Raw genomic sequence first — 13,549 nt, forward strand, 5'->3', positions numbered from 1 at the left:
CCAGTTTTCAGGGGAAATGGTTCCAATTTTTGTCCATTTAGGAGTATACTGGCTGTGGGTTTCTCGTAGATGGCTTTTACTACTTTGAGGTATGTTCCCTGTATGCTTAGATGTTCGAGGGTTTTTATCAAGAAGGGGTGCTGGATTTTATCAAAAACTTTTTCTGCATCTAATGATATAATCATGTGGTTTTTGTTTTGACATCTGTTGATGTATTTAATTACATTTATTGTTTTGCGAATGTTGAACCAGCCTTGCGTCCCAGGGATGAAGCCTACTTGGTCATAATGGATGATTTTTGAGATGTGTTGTTGAATCCGGTTTGCTAGGATCTTGTTGAGAATTTTAGCATCTGTGTTCATCAAAGATATTGGCCTGTAGTTCTCTTTTTTTGTTGGATCTTTACCTGGCTTGGGTATCAATGTGATGTTAGCTTCATAAAATGATTTGGGGAGGGTTCCATCTTTCTCAATCGCCTGAAATAGCTTCAGTAGGATTGGAATCAGTTCCTCCTTAAATGTCTTGCAGAATTCTGCTGGAAAGCCATCTGGTCCGGGGCTTTTTTTTGTAGGTAGTTTTCTTATTACATAGTCAATTTTCTTGATTGTTATTGGTCTATTTAGGGTCTCAATTTCTTCTTGTTTCAACCTAGGCAGGTTGTGTGATGACAGAAAGTCCTCCATTTCCTTGAGGTTTTCAAGTCTGTTTCCATACAAGTGTACATAGTAGTCTCTGATGATCTTTTGTATTTATTCAGGGTCAGATGTGACTTCATCTTTTGTGTTTTTGATTGTGCTTATTTGGGTTTTTTCTTTCTTTTTTTTGGTCAGTCTAACTAGGGGACCATCGATCTTGTTGATCCTTTCGAAGAACCAACTTTTTGTTTCATTAATTTTTTGTATTGTCTTTTTGTCTTCTATGTCCTGGATTTGGGCTTTTATTTTGGTGATCTAGATTCTTCTGCTGAAATTAGGCTTTTTGTGATCTTGCTTTTCCAGCTTCCTTAGGTGGCTTGTTAGGCTGTTAATTTGTGCTCCTTCCATTTTCTTCATGTGTGTTTGTAGGGATATAAATTCCCCTCTTACTACAGTTTTCAAGGCATCCCAGAGATTTTGGTAAGATGTTTCTTCGTTTTCATTTGTTTCCAGGTATCTTTTGATCTCTGTTTTGATTTCATCATTGATCCAGGAGTTGTTTAGCATCATGCTGTTTAGTGTCCATGTCTTTGTGGGTTTTGGGGGGACCTTGTTGGTGTCAATGTTTATTTTTATTCCACTGAGGTCCGAGAAGGTGCATGGTAGAATTTCTGTCTTTTTATATTTGCTTATGCTTGATTTATGTCTGAGTATGTGGTCGATCTTGGAATACGTCCCATGCAGTGATGAGTAGAATGTGTATTCTTTGGTCTTTGGATGGAGTGTTCTGTAGGTATCAATTAAGTCCATTTGGTCCAGAGTCACATTGAGGTTCCGAATCTCGTTGTTGATTTTTTGTCCCGATGATTTGTCAAGGGTTGTGAGTGGGGTATTAAAGTCCCCAGTGATGATTATGTTAGAGTCAATATCTTTCTTTAGTTTTCCTAGGAGTTGCTTTGTAAAAGTTGGTGCACCTATGTTAGGTGCATATATGTTTAGGATAGATATTTCTTGTTGATGGAGTGAGCCTTTTATCATTATGTAGTGGCCGTCTGTATCTTTTTTAATTTTTGATAACGTAAATGGTATTTTGTCTGAAATTAGGATCACGACTCCTCCTTTCTTTTGTGTTCCATTCTTCTGGAAATTTGTTTCCCATCCTCTTACTTTGTGTCTGTGCATGTCCTTTCTAGTGAGATGGGTCTCTTGAAGGCAGTATATTGTTGCCTGGTGATATTTTATCTATTTTGCCATGTGTCTTTTCAGGTTAATTATTGAAAAGTGAGAGTTCATCCCTAACATACAGTTCTTTTATAGTTGTTTTTCCACTTGGTTTATTGTCTTTCTTTTGTTTTTGGGGTTGGTTTATATGTATTTTATTTTTTTTCCTGTACTCTTGTGAAAAATGTTGCTCTTTTTTCCCCCTTTTCTTCTGTGTTTAGTACTTTCTTAAGTGTTTCATGCAGAGGTGGTTTGGTGGCAGCGTAAGTTCTCAGGGATTGGATATCTGGGAAAGATTTTAATTCTCCCTCGCTGATGAAGCTTAATCTGGCAGGGTAGGTTATTCTTGGTTGAAATTGTTTATCTTTTAGGACTTTGAAGATAGGGCTCCAAGCTCTCCTAGCCTGCAGGGTTTCTGTAGATAAATCTGTTGCTATTCTAATTGGTTTTCCATGGTAGGTTATCTGACCTTTTTCTTTTGCTGCCTTTAGGATTTTTTCTTTTATGCCTACTTTGTTTAGGTGAATTATTATGTGTCTAGGAGTTGGTTTTCTCATTTGTTGTCTTGCAGGGGTTCTCTGGATCTCTTGTGTTTGAGTTTTGCATCATTGATTAGATAAGGGAAGTTTTCTTGAATGATCTCATGAAAGGTTTGTTTCAATGTGGTCTCTGTCTCTTTTTCTGCCTCAGGCAGACCAATTACTCTTAGGTTAGGCCTCTTGAGGTAATCACTTATCTCTTGAAGGTTTTTTTCTGTCTTTTTGAGCTTGTTTTCTGTGTTCTTGAGAGTTTCGGTTATTTCTATATTTTGGTCCTCAAGCTCTGAGATTCTTTCTTCAGCTTGGGTAATTCTGCTTTCCATGCTTATCAGTTTATTGTTTATTTCATTCACAGTATTCTTTATTACTGTTATCTCAGATATCAGCTCCTTTCTAGTTTCTTCTTGAGTCTCCTCAATTCTTTTCAATCTCTCCATTAATGTCTTGATGTCTAGGGTTGTATTTTGAGACCAATCAGTTGTTTGCATTCCAAAGTCCGTTTTCTCAGTGTCTGCCCTCCCAGGAGTCTGGGAAAGACCCATATTCTTCTTTTTGTTTTTCTTCATTTGTGTAGATTTTTCTCTCTGGTCCCTTAGTGGATCAAGTTCCTGAGATCTAATCTTCAGTCTCTCTCCTCTGTTCTGTTGCAGGTAGTTAGCTTGTTACTTGGAAGGTCTGTGACACTAGTCTCTATTCAGCGTAGGGGAGGGGCTTTGTCTCCTGTTAATGACATCAAGGTGGGAACCAAGGTGGAGGCTCTGCTAGGTGGGCGGGGCGATGCGATGTAAATATGCCTTGAAAATGGCAGAGGTGGTGGTTTTACTTTCACTTTTAGGGGCTTCCTCTGGGTCTCTAGACAGGACCAGCTGCACAGCTGGGTGCTGGATCTGGGGTGCCTCCAGATGGGTGGGGTGGAGGGCAGGGTTCAGCATTTCCTCCTCTGGAGCTGGAAGCCTGCGATCGGCACCTTACACCAGCTTGGGGTTCTGCCCCCTTGTACAGGCTTGTGGTCGCGCATGCTGAGTGCCTCAGTCAGGGTGGGCCTGGGGCTTCCGATCTCCAGAGCTCCAGAGGGCAGGTGGTGGCTCTGGGTCCCTCCCAGGGCACTTTAGCCAGAAATGGGACTGGTATCTCTAAGGGGTGGGCGCTCAGAGCCTCCCTGCATGACCAGAAGCTTCGCGCTGGGTGCTGGTCGTGACGGAGGATGGAGCTGGGGTCTGGAATCTGGAATTCCCCAGCCAGCCGGAATCACATATAGTGGAGCAGCCACCGTCCGGTGGCAATGTCTGGCCCCACGTGGGACCAAAAGTCCCCAAGCCTCGTACCAGTGCAGCTGGAGGTGGGTGGGGGGGGCAGGAAGAAAATTAATAGTCTTTTTGGGAAATTCACGTTCGGAGAATCTCAGGGATCCATCTATGCAGTGGCCATCTTGCTTCTCCCCTGCTAAAAAATATTTTTATACTTTATATATTACTCTATATATTATTGTCAGAATTTTCAGAGATTAAACCTTCCTGTTTTAAGTATGTCAAAGCTAATTAGCTTTTGTCTTGTCTGTTATAGCTCAGATATCTCTATTTCATGTGACATTTTAGAGTTTAGGTGACACATAAAAACCAGTGATTTTTAAATTTAGATATTAAGAGACACAAGAGAAACACTCAGTCTCCATTTACCAGACTCTGCACAAACACTGTGGTGATGCTTAGTTTCGGACCACTGGTGACAAAAGTAAATATGCCTAGACCTCAGCAAAACCTGTATCTGGGGATTTGAAGGTTGAAGAAGTTTGAATGGCAGTTCTAAGTACATATAGGATATTGAAGAAAGAATACTAATTGTTATTATTATACACTCAAATTTGAATATATTATTAGTATCATTTGACCTTCAAGGTAACATATAAAAAAGAAGATTTTTCTTATAGTGATATTTAATGCGGGATGGGAGGGTTTGTCATTTGATTCATTTGCAAACATTTCTAGTTCTCTGCCATTCTGGACACATGGTAATATTGAACTTTTTGACCCCTGTGTTCAGAAAGCCATATATGTAGTTCTGGCCAATGAGTTGAGAGTGGGAATGATATCTGGCACTACCAAGTCAAATCTTTAATTTCCAAGACTTTCAAGTAAGACTTTCCGGAATTCTCTGTCTTCTCTGGAATGATGACAAACATTTGGGATAGTCTTTCTCAACCAGCCTGTAGCTCTGAGTGACAAGAATGGGCAAACTCCCTCTCCCCATCATTCCCTCCATCCCAGCTGCAAAAGGTATGGAGTAGGATAGAAAGTAAATCTTGGTAGTTTTATATCACTTAAAATTTTAAGGTGGTTCAGCAGTAGTGTAAGGGCATTCCTTTTTCTCCACAACCTTGACAACATCTGTAATTTTTGGATTTAATGATAGTAGTCATTCTGACTGGTGTGAGATGGTATCTCATTGTGTTTTTTATTTATATTTCTTATATAAGTGGAAGCTAAACACTGGGTTTAGTATGTGAACAACAGACATTGGGGACTGCTAAAAGGGTGAGGGAGCCAAGGTTAGAAAAATTACCTATTGGATACCATACTCATTATTTGGGTGACAGTTTCAAAAGAAATACAAACCTCACCATCATGCAATATACCCATGTAACCAACCTGCACATGTGTACTCCTGGAATCTAAAAAATAAAAATTGTTTTTACTCAGTATAATCTATCCCAATACAGACAACAAAGTTTTCTATGAGTGGAAATGTCATTGCTAGTAAATCATCATGCTTTCATTCAAATTTGCTAACAGGCCATTCCATTTCTCCATAGATATTTTAACTGACAGTGCAGTATCAGATGAACTTTTAAAAACTCAGCAAGTCCCAAAAGAGATTAACTAAGAAAGTATATATGACATAACACTAGATATTTGAAGGCAGGCTACACTTCTTACTTTTTAGATGACTGCACATCTTGGACCTACCACAGATTTCACATATTGATTTTTCACTATTTCCATCATCTATGGCCATATTCAACGTCATGGCCATAGATGATGGAATGCCAGGCCTAAGGTTCTAAAAGAAGAATGCCAGGTCCAAGGTTCTAAAACTTATCTGGTTATCAGCACTAAAGTGACTCCTATTGGCCTAAGCTTAAAACAAACAAGCAAAAACAAACAAACAGCAACAAAAACCTTAAAGAAAATAAAAGAGTTGAAATAAGATAACCCAAATTAAGGGGATCTGAAAGAATATTTGTGGTAAACAGCATCTAATATAGGACCCCAGTGATTTCTGCCACCTAGCATTCATTCACCCCTGTGTAATCCCCTCTCCTTGAAAGTAGTCTAAACCTAGTGATTCACTTCTTATGAATAGGAAATGACAAATGACAAATATGGCTGTCACCTCTGAGACTGAGATACAAAAGACTGTGTCCTCTGTCTTTGGCTGTTCTCTCCTGCCATCTTGCATACTTAAGAAGAAAACCAGGCTGGGCTCGGTGGTTCAGCCTGTAATCCCAGCACTTGGGGAGGCCGAGGTGAGTGGATTGCCTGAACCCACGTGTTTGAGACCAGCCTGGGGAACTTGGCAAGACCTCGTCTCTACAAGAAATAAAAAAATTAACTGGGCATGATAGCATGCACTGGTAGTTCTGGCTACTTGGAAGGCTGAGGCAGAAGGATCACCAGTACCCAGTAGGATGATTCTGGGGTGGCCATGAGTGTGCCACTGCACTCTAGCCTGGGCAGCAGAGTGAGACTCAAACTCAAAAAAAAAAAAAGAAGAAGAAGAAAACCAACTGCCCGATGGAGAACTATTTGTACCAGGAATTGAGAAAGGCACCTTGACCTGCAGCAACCTGTGAGAAACTGAATCCTGCCAATAACTATATGAACAGGCTTGGAAAGGAATCTTTCCCCAATTGAGCCTTCAGATGAGTCTTCATCCCAGACAACAGTGTGACTGCAACCTCATGAAAGACCTTGAGCAAGAGGCACACAGATAAGCCACATCCAAATTCTTGACTCACAGAAACTGTGAGATAATAAATATTTGCTTTTTCAAGCTGTTAAGTTTTAAAGTAAATTATGTAGAAATAAGTAAATAGTATATTCTGGAGCACAATGTCAAAGAATATAAATGCAAAGCTCTCTCTGGTGTAAATTTTAAAAGTGTCTGGGCTAAATCCAGTTATCATAAAGGAAATAGCTTTTTAGCTAAACATCAAGTTTGTGGCAGAATGAGGCAAATGTTCAAATATATTTCTTGTATGATTGAGTAAATGAATGCAGAAACACATTTGGCCCCATGGCAATCACCTGGGATGACAAATTGTCTCCCACTAACCCTGTGGTAGAAAGGGGGACTGGTAGCAGTTAAAGGTATTTCCTTTTGAAAGTCAGGCTGTAAGCTTTAAAGACCCGCCAGGCCAGTTTTGTTTAAAAAAGCCAAGTAGCGAAGGACAGGAGGCTTTCATGGAAATGCAAAAGAGTAACAAATTCACAGACTTATCCAAAACCCCTTTTTTGAAGTTGAAGGTTTACAACCCTGCATGCAGACCCTGCTGCCCTGCATTCCTGGAGACCATTTGTTCTTCGAAAGATCTAATTTTTCTGAACATCACCTTGTAAATTCCAAAGAGAATGTGTAAGTGCTCAACACGACCCCCTCCCTTACCGAAACAAAGGTATAAGACCCTTCTTCTTCCGTTCTGTGGGGCTTGACTTGGAAACATTAGCCCATCAAGCCCACCGGCATAATAAAGTGCCACTTCCTATAATAGTCTTGGTGTTATGATCTCTCTGTCTTCCTGCTACAAAGACCATGTGTCAAAAGGCAGAATTGCTTGATAATATTAAAATATACTGTGGTAGAGACCCCATCATACCCAGGCTTTCCTCTACATTTGCCATCTTATTTATAGTTAGATTCACCACGTGACTAGTTCTGTTCAATGGAATATAAATGGTGGAAGTGAAGTGTTTCACTCCTAGGTTTATTTTTTCCTTCTATATTCTGGCTAAACTTTAAGCCAGAACATGATGGGACCACCAGATGAAAGAGACATGTGAAAAGAGGGAGAAATAAATGTATGTTCTTTTAAGTATTAAGATTTTCAGTTTTATTTGTTACCATAGTATAGTTCATTATATCCCAGCTACTATATCCAGTGACAGTCACAATGCAAAAAGCCTTGGAATAGCAGTTGTAAAGTATTCTAACTGTTCTCTATCTAAGGAGAGAATATCACTAGTTTAACTTGTAGGGCAAGTTCTTTGTGTATTTTCATTTTTCCCCCTGGTGAGAATACTTTTCTCCTCCACATGGTCTGATTACGTAGTCTAGAAGGGTTACTTGCAGGCTGTGCCCACGGATATCATCAATGTCATCTGCATCTATCCTTGATGACCAGTTAACTTATTTTAAGACTTCTGTATTTTTAGTAGTATTTTGTATGCTATTTTGGTATATAGATACATTTTTGTATTCTTTTAGCTCTTTAGAAAATTAAAAATGGCAAGTGTATGGGCTTAAATAAAGAATCATGTGCTTTAATACAGAACAACTTCCTTTTTAGTCTTTATAATTAGTGTGGAAACAGCCCAATTCATAAGGTGAACCTTTTGACTTCACTTTTATCTTGTAAGCAACATCTAGACCTGGGTGTCTAGACATAGACTAATCAATGGTGGAAGCCTGGAAGTCCCCATGGTATCATGTTTCTAAGGCAACAATCTCCTGGTGCCAGTTCACATCGACCATGTAAAAATATATCAGAATGCCCAGATTCATTCATTCACATATTCATCAATCAATTCAACAAATATTTGTTGAGTGCTTAACAATGTGCCTGGTCTCATGCTAAGTGTTAGGACAAAAAGATAAAGCAGACATGGTTTCAGTCATCACGAACCATCTAGGCCACAGAGAAGACCAGTGCTGGAAAATCATGGCAAGTGAGAGGAGCATTGAAAGGAGAAGTGAGGACAGTAGGTGGAGTTTAAGTGTGGGAGGGAAGGACCCTGTGTCAGAGATGATCACCAGGAGAGAATTACTTTGGAGTTAAAAGTGAAAGATAATCAGGAGTTAGGTTGCTGGAGGTGGGCATGAACAGTGTTCAAAACTGAGAGGACTGAACACAGAAAGGCTCTGAGGCCAGGAAAAACTGAATGAGTTTGAAGGATTGAAATAACAACAATATGGCTGGAGGCAGGTGGATCTTCCCAGGACCTAACTTTGACAACAGCATCTTATCATGGTTAAAGAAGATGTGTAGAAGAGACAATCCCTGACTAGAGATACCCAAATTCAACAGGGAAAAATATTAGACTGGTGCAAAAATAATTGTGGTTTTAGACTGTGAATTTGAAATCATTACAACTGGGCTCAAACACATCTTTGTTCATCAAAATCGAAACCATTTCAATCAACACATTTTTTGCCAATGAGAAATAAGTTTGTTTATTCCTGTAGCATAAAAATCTGTGCTTCAGGATTCAACAAACTCTTGGACAGCATTTTCTGCACGCTGCTGGTTGTGGAAGTATTGTCCCTGCAAAACATTGTTGAGATGCTTGAAGAAGTGGTAGTTAGTTGGCAAGAGGTCAGGTGAGTTTGGCAGATGAGGCAAAACTTCTTAGCCCAATTCGTTCAACTTTTGGTGTGCGAAGTGCGGTCGGGCATTGCCATGGAGAAGAATTTGGCCCTTTTTGTTGATCAATGCTGGCTGCAGGCACTGCAGTTTTCAGTGCATCTTATCGATGTGCTGAGCTTTCTCCTCAGATGTCATGGTTTCACCAGGATTCAGAAAGATGTAGTAGATCAGATCGGCAGCAGACCACTGAACAGTGACCGTGACTTTTCTTTGGTGCAAGTTTGGCTTTGGAAGTGCTTCAGAGCTTCTTTTTAGTGCAACCACTGAGCTGGTCATCTCCAGTTGTCATTTACAATCCACTTTTCATCACATGTCACGATCTGATCGAGAAGTCGTTTGCTGTTGTTGCCTAGGATAAGAGAAGATGACACTTCCAAATGATGATTTTTAAAAATTTTTGGTCAGCTCACCCACTTATGGAGCTTTTTCACCTTTCAAATTTGCTTCAAATGCTGAACAACTGTAGAATGGTCAACGCTGAGTTCTTTGGTAACTTCTCGTGATGTTGTAAGAGGACCAGCTTCGATGACTGCTCTCAACTGGTTGTTGTCAACTTCCAATGGTTGGCCACCATGCTCCTCATCTTCAAGGCTCTCATCTCCTTTGCAAAACTTCTTGACCCACCACTGCACTGTATGTTCATTACCAGTTCCTGGGCCAAAATGTGTTGTTGCTGCTGTGAGATGTCTCTGCTGCTTTATGACCCATTTTGAACTCGAATCAAGAAAATTGCTTGAGCTGGGCTCGGTGGCTCAGCCTGTAATCCTGTGCTTTGGGAACCTGAGGTGAGTGGATTGCCTGGCGAGACCTCATCTCTACAATAAATAAAACCAGCCAGGCGTGGTAGCGCACACCTGTAGTTCCAGCTACTTAGAAGGCTGAGGCGGAAGGATCGCCGGAGCCCAGCAGGTCGAGGCTGCAGTGGCCGGGAGTGGCCACTGCACTCCAGTCTGGGCGACAGAGTGAGACTCCAACTCAAAAAAAAAAAAAAGAAAATTGTTTGAACTTGCTTTTTGTCTAACATCATTTTCATAGTCCAAAATAAACATAAAATAAACAGCAAGGGACCAGTCATTAGCAAAAAAACATAAAGTGAGACATGTTCATTAAAATAATGTGTAAATAGCAAAAATATGGAACCAACCATGTTGCCCATCGAAGCTGGACTGGATAAAAAAATGTGGTACATTTACACAATGGACTATTATGCAGCCATAAATAAGGACAAACATATGGACTTTGCAGCAACTTGGATGGATTTAGAACCTATCATACTCAGTGATCTATCACAGAAACAAAGAACAGAGTACCATAAGTTCTCACTCATAAGCAGACCTTGAACAATTATCATAATACTATAAGAAAGGGATTGTCAGTAGTGGGAAACTGCCAGTGGGGGAAGGATTGGCAGTTGAGGGAGCTGCCAGGGAAGGGAGGGGCACACCTCATCAACAAGGATAACGGCATAATGAACATCTGTGTACTTAACCCTGAATTGTACCCCCATATCTTTAAAATAAAATTAAAAATTAAAAAATATGTGTAACATGACCACATTTATTTAAGAATATATTCCAATATCAAATGGCAAACATAAACAATGCAAAAAACCAAAATTACTTTTGCACAAACCTAATACAATAATTTTCCTTTCTGACTTTGACTGCTCTCTTTAATATTGTCCAAGTTCTGTGAGATGAATTTGATCAAATGCATGATTTTAATTTTATCAAGGATCACTGATGACTGAGCTTATTGTCTTTGGCTCAAGATTCCCACTACTGGCTGTTCAATTTATCTAAGATCATTTGTAACATATTAACATGTCAGGAAAGTTGAGAGGTTAAATGTTCAAGTTTCAAACAGTTGTAGAATAAATTCTGTGGTAAAAATGATGTTTAATCTTTGGTGTGAATGTGAATCAAAGGATTCACTCAAAATTCTCGCCAAAAAAAAAAAAAAAATCACTATAAAGGCATGTAATTGTGTCTGACCATTGACCTTGGAAATTTTTAGTCTCGAAGTTTAGTCAAAGTCTGACCATTGACCTTGGAAACTTTCATTCCCCAAAATGTGAGAGCCACCAAAATTTGCTATTATTCTGTCTGCACTATGTGACTTTGTTTGCTAGTAGTTTGGAAATGAATTCATTGGACTATTTTGGAAACAATTTATTTGCAAAATTAAGCCATAGAATAATATTAGAGTGTATTTTTTTATGACTGCCAGTTGCCATCAACCACATCTCAGGTGCCAAGAGAGATCTGTGGAATGACCCTTCTTTGTCTGTGCTCAGCTACGTGTCATGGCAGGATACCCTGAGCAAGCAGCTCATTTATCAGGAAGTGGCACCGTTGGCATCGATAATGTTTGCAATTAGGGCCTATTAGGCCTGATTGAATGTGAAGCATCAGAGATGCTATGCAATTTGAGAAAGGAGAAACAACATCTGGAGTCTTGTCATCTTGGTGGGAAAGAGTAATGAAAACTCAGGACAGAGTAAATGTGAACTTTTGTGAACAAGAATTAAGTGGTGGGGCAATTTCTTTAGAGATCGAATTCCATACTACTTTATTTTATTGTATTTTTTTGAGGCAGGGTCTCATTCTGTTGCCCAGGCTGGAGTGTAGTAGCACAATCATAGCTCACTGCAGCCTCAATCTCCTGGGCTCACTCAAGGCATACTCCGGTCTCAATCTCCCAATGTGCAGGGATTATAGGCATGAGTCACCACACCTTTTACCTGAATGCTATACAACTTCAGAGGTATTTAATAATACTGGTTAAATTTATGAAGTATCACAAGTAGTGTGCCAAATGTTTACACATGTCAACTTCCTGAAAACTCTTCACAGCTTTATGAGATAGTGGTATTATCATTCTCATTCTACAGTTGGAGCTTTTTCAGTATGCATTTAATAAACTCCCACCCAAAATGGAGAAACTGAGGCTGGAGCTATTGACAAGAAGTGACACTGGACTTAAGCTTCACTCATTTCTCTTTATGCTATACTACATTTCCAATTCACCAACAGAAACAGCAAGACTAAGAATCCTGAAGTTTCATAAAAAATGAGGAGCAAGATTGATTTAATTAATATAAAAGAGCCAGGTGTTCATCCATTAGATTTATTATGAAGGATCAGATACTTGGATGTCCCCAGATACTTTTTGTAATCTGTCAGTTGATGCTGAAATTTCAGGGCCTTCAGCATTAGACTCTAATGTTGTTATTTTTTTTTTTCCTGCTGTTAAAATACAGAAAGGGTATATATATTTCTAAATTAGTTCTAATAAATGCAATCTGAACAAAATTCAAGAGATCTGGTTTTCTTAGGAAATACTGTGAGGCCACTTGATGGAAGAGTCTACATGCAAGAAGGAGAATCCACCAAGAGTGGGAATAGTTACTCAGAGTACAATGTGAATGGTGTCCCCAGAAACCACCCAACACAGTGGTGGGCAGGGAGCCCAGGCAAAATGTTTGTTTGTTTGTGTGTGTGGGTGCGGGTGTGTGTATGTGCATGCATGCGTGTGTGTGTTTAATTGAAGAGCAACTGAGGACACATTTTGCTTCTTTGTCAAATACTTCTTATTCCAGTTTCTACGGTATTTCCATGCTCAACTTTAGGAGTTTGCTTTATGGTTACACTGGGCTGAGGTTAAGGACGTCTTAGAAACTCAAACTGATCCACTCAGTCTCTAAAATCAAATAGCTTTAACTTGTCTATGTCGTGATCACAGAGAATGCACATGGCACCAGGACTTGGTGTTATTCCATTCTGGTTAAAAATTGAAAAAGAATAAACTGCCAGTTCCAGTAGTTTATAAATATTATATTGAGCTTTGATTGAAATGGGAAAATTTGAAAAATTTATCTAGTATTGAAGTTATAAAAAAAAAATTAGTCTTTTACAAATTGTTCCTGTAGGCAACTTGCTTTGAATTATTACTAAGCAGAATAAAATAAGGGCCTCTTTAGAGCCAGATGATAGAATATGAAAACTACATGTGGTTTTTCCAGCATGCATTCCTGAAGGGGCCCTGCCGGTGGAGTTCATGCTTTTGATTAGATTCACTGAGTTCCTCCGTTGTGGCTATGATGCTTGGATTGGTTACTAAATGTGTTGCTTTCATGGGGATTTTGCATTAAAAATCACAGAAGGTGCTTTCCGGAAAAAGTCATACTACATGAACATTTTATAACACTATGTGAATGTTAACCATTTTGGGTGAGGATGTTAACTTCCAGGTAATTGTACTGAGTGTATGCAGGATAGGTATGCAAAAGTCAGCAGGAAGAGAAGTACATTGTATTCACCCATGCTTCCTGAAGGTTCTTTCTTCCTGTGTGAAATGACCCTTAACTAAACAATTTTTTACTGACAAGCATAGACAATGGAGTTCAAATGCAGTGGGTTTGAATTCTGGCTCTACCTTGGGCAAAGTATTTAACCCTTCTGTGTCTTCGTTTGCTTTTCTGTTAAAATGAGAATAATAATAACACCCACCTT

The sequence above is a fragment of the Carlito syrichta genome, unplaced genomic scaffold (assembly GCF_000164805.1).
Source record: "Carlito syrichta isolate Samal-C Ts95f unplaced genomic scaffold, Tarsius_syrichta-2.0.1 Scaffold315928, whole genome shotgun sequence".
Lineage (NCBI taxonomy): Eukaryota > Metazoa > Chordata > Mammalia > Primates > Tarsiidae > Carlito > Carlito syrichta.